Source organism: Coloeus monedula (genome assembly GCF_965178545.1).
Source record: "Coloeus monedula genome assembly, chromosome: 7".
In the NCBI taxonomy this organism is placed as follows: domain Eukaryota; kingdom Metazoa; phylum Chordata; class Aves; order Passeriformes; family Corvidae; genus Coloeus; species Coloeus monedula.
Genome location: NC_138787.1, coordinates 39,532,534 through 39,536,787, shown reverse-complemented (window position 1 = coordinate 39,536,787; position 4,254 = coordinate 39,532,534).

Below are 4,254 nucleotides of genomic sequence, written 5' to 3'. Positions count from 1 at the left end.
GCTCCGCGCACGCCGCGCACACCGCGCACAGCCCCGCGCAGCCGGCAGAGTCCCGCGCAGCGCGCACAGCCCCGCACACAGCCGGCTCAGCCCCGCACAGCCCCGCACACAGCCGGCTCAGCCCCGCACAGCCCCGCACAGCCGGCTCAGCCCCGCGCACAGCCGGCTCAGCCCCGCGCAGCGCGCACAGCCCCGCACACAGCCGGCTCAGCCCCGCACAGCCCCGCACACAGCCGGCTCAGCCCCGCGCAGCGCGCACAGCCCCGCGCAGCCCCGCGCACAGCCGGCTCAGCCCCGCGCAGCCCGCCCGGCCCCGCCGCGCCGCGGCCGCGGAGCCTCCGCCCGGCGCCGCCGCCGCCACCCACGCGGAGCCGCCGGCAGCGGCCCCGGGCAGGGCGGCACCGCCCCGCGCAGCGACCCTCCCTCCGCACCGCCCCGCGCAGCGACCCTCCCTCCGCACCGCCCCGCGCAGCGACCCTCCCTCCGCACCGCCCCGCGCAGCGACCCTCCCTCCGCACCGCCCCGCGCAGCGACCCGCCCCCCGCGCACCGCCCCTGGATCCGCCCCCCGCGCACCGCCCCGCGCACCGCACCTGGACCCGCCCCACCCTGAGGTCCGCCCCCTCTGACCCCGCGCAGCGTCTGCCGCGCACATCTCGCTCCTCACCCTCGCCATCCTCAGTGCGCTCCTCAGCTTCTTCCCCCCAGCATCCTTCCCTCATCTTCCTCCTCCCCATCATTCTCTCTCCAGCATCCTCCCCCCAGCATCCTCACCCGGGGCTCCTCATCCCTCCTCCTCCTCCTCCTCCACCGCCGGAGGGACTCCAGCTCCCACAGAACCAACCAGGAGGGGGCGAGGGGAGGCCGGGCCCCCCCGCTCCTTCCTATCCTATCCTGTCCTACCCTATCCCATCCTATCCCATCCCCTTTTATCCCATTGTTCCCTTCACTGCATTCTATTCTATTCTAAGCTGTTCGAGTGTTTCGATCCCCACAGCGGTGCCAGGACAGAGGGGACACAGCCCGTTCCACCCGGGAAGGAAATCCCTAAAAGCAGCAGAGCCACAAAGCTCAGCCCTGATGCAGACCTGGTGGGAAGTGGGAAATCAGCCCCAAAGTTTGGATGAATACAGAGGGAATCATGGAACAGTTTGGGTGGGAAGGGAGCTGGGGTTGCTCCGAAGGGTCAGGCTGCATCCAAGGGTGCTCCTCACCCACTCCTTCTCCTGGTGCTCCAGAGAAAACTTGGGATTGTCAGCTTTTAGCCATGTGCTAGAGCCCAGCCACACCTCATTGCCTCTTTATCCCTTCACCTTCCTCAGAAATAATTCCCAAGGATTTTTCCTGCCACTGCATTTCTGTTATTTTTTTTTTCTGGTTATTTTTTTTGTCAGAAAATGAATTTAGTTTCTCACTTTTCTATTTTCTATTCCCACTCTCCTGTTCCCAACCTTTTCTCCCTGAAACACACGCTGTCCATTCCTTTTCCCACCCACTTAAAGGGAATCCCGGGTGGAATTCATCCCAAATTCTGGCTGAGCAGTGCCAGGCTGCCAGAACCCTCCTGGCTCAGAGATCCTCAGGCCTCGCCAGCTTTCCATCTCCCATCTCTCCTTCCTCCATCCCTCCTGCTTTCCCAGAGGCCTCTCCCGCCTCTTTCCCATCCCTGGGCTGGAATCGGGCAGCTTCCATGTGATCCGTACAGTGACAATCCAAGGGGAGCCATTCCCTGTAATTACTGCAATTAAAATCCGCATCATCGCTGCTTTTGGGGGTGAGCGCATTCCCAGCATCCGTGTCCTGCCATCCGGGGGGAGACGAGGAAAGAGTGGGAGTGGGAAAGGCGTGATGGCCATGGAGCAGCGCCACCCCAAGGGTCCTGGCGATGGGAAGCTGCTCCAGGGAGCCCTGGGGGAGCTCTTCCCCCCGGACAGACAGAACTCCCAGCTGATCCCGCCGTGCCGGAGCCACGGGGTTTTCCTGGGTTTTCCCAGCACAACCCAGGAAGCTTTGGTGCTGCCAAATCCCGCTGGGCACGAGAGAACACCCAAGGTCCTCCAGGATATTCTCCAGGATCTCCTCCAGCTTTTCCAGGAGAGCCCAGCACATCCCACCCTGGAATTAGCGGTGCCTTCCCCTCAAATTCCCTCTGATGTCCCGAGGCTGCTCCTTCCCGCTGCTCCCAGCACGGACACGGAGGGAGGAGCGGCCCGGAACAGATGTGAGGCCGCACATCTGCCCCGTTCCTGAAAAAATGCGGGAAGCTGCGTCTGCCTCACTCTGAGAGCCCCTGGCAGGGCCTGAAGGGGCTCCAGGAGAGCTGGAGAGGGACTGGGGACAAGGCCTGGAGGGACAGGACACAGGGAATGGCTTCCCAGTGCCAGAGGGCAGGGATGGGTGGGAGACTGGGAATTGGGAATTGCTGGCTGGGAGGGTGGGGAGGGGCTGGGCTGGAATTGCCAGAGCAGCTGTGGCTGTCCCTGGATCCCTGGCAGTGCCCAAGGCCAGGCTGGACACTGGGGCTTGGAGCAGCCTGGGACAGTGGGAGGTGTCCCTGCCCAGAGCCTGCTGCCATCCCAGCTGAACATTCCAGCCGAGCTTTCCCATCCCACGGTCCGAGGTTTGTGTTTGGGTCCATTTAAACTCACCTGCGCAGGAATTCCCTCCAGAGCTCCTTTTCCCGCAGTTCCATGTCTTACCTGCAATTCCCCGATTTCAGCACCTGGAAGCTTTTCCAGGCTTTAGCTGATGTGGGGATGACGACAGATAAAATGCTTTAATTAATTATTGAATTAACAGAGACATTCCCAAACCTGGCTCATTCAATCCCACTGCCTGGAAGGTGCCTGGATATGGATTTGAGGGCTGATCCTGCTGTTTTCCCTTGGAAAAATCTTTTCCAGTTTGAAATGGGACTTGGAGCAGGCGGCCATGGCACCAATGCCAGGATTTTCCTGACCCCAGAAACATCCTGAGGGATTTCATCCAGAGGGGAGAATCCCTAAATCCCTTAAATAAATCCCAAAGAAAGGGATTAAGTCAGACTTCCAGGGAATGCGATGGAGGTTGCTTCCCTCTCTGTCATCTTCTGTCAATCCTAATAATTAACATTCCTGAGAAATTCCAAAAAAAAAAATGGGAATACCTCCACACTGGCACTCATCCCTCCCAAAGGGATCACCGGGTGATTCACCGCCAGGCTCCGCAGCCCCTCATTAAGAGGAGCAGTTAATTATTAAGTTAATTGCCCCTCTCCAGAGTCCATTAATTATCAGCCGGGAGGCCGGGCCTTGGCTGGGGTTCAGTGTCACCTGCAGAGCCAGCCTGGAACACGGAATTACTGGGAAAGGGGATTTATTTGGGGTTATAGATAAGGAAGCGACTCTGAATGCGGGGAATCTCATTAAACGAGGTATTAATTAGTCCTTTGGTGATGTAATTGACTGAAGGGCGCTGCAGCAGTGTAGGAATTCTGAAATTATATATTCATGTATCAATTATATTTCTAATTAGGATTCTATACATAGCTCCGACGCCGAGGAACCTCGGGATGGGGCAGGGATGTGGAGCTGCCGCCCTCTGGAGCCGGGGGTGTTCCCCAGGGAAGTGACACCGCCCTCCCCCGCGGTCCCCAGGACGTTCCCAGCCTCCTCCTTCCCAAGTTCCCGGCCTCAGGACCCACCCAGGGCTGTGGTGAGGCCAAAACCCTCGGGAAGGAGATGAAATAAGTAATTGATTCCTTTTTTCCTGCATGGAAATTCCTGTTTCAATTCGATCCTGATGTTTTCCCGCTCTTTTTACAAAGCAGAATAAAATCTCCCCTTTCTGGGGAGCTTTTAAGCCACATTCTGTGTTTTAGGGGTGATTTGAGGATGAGGAGCGGGAATATTTGGGCAGGGAGGCTGGAGATGAGTCCCCACTCCAAATTAATCCAGGATATTCCAGCTCCATGCACGCCCAGCAATCCCTTTTCCCAGTTTAACTCCCTCCTGCTTCCCACCTCACGCTGTGTATCCAGCAGATTTCCTCTGCAGTTCACACCATACCCAGATATCCCAGGATGAATCCACGACCACCAGAGCGGGATACAGAAAATACCGGCATTTTTAATGACCCAGTGCATTTACAGAGGTTTGTGGGAACTGTGAGGGAAATCCTGGGAAGTATTTCCCCACTTACGCCTGCTGGGATCCCGCTGCCCTGGGATTTCAGTCTCCTGAAGTCCCTGGGCACTGAGAATTCCCAAAATCCCAGC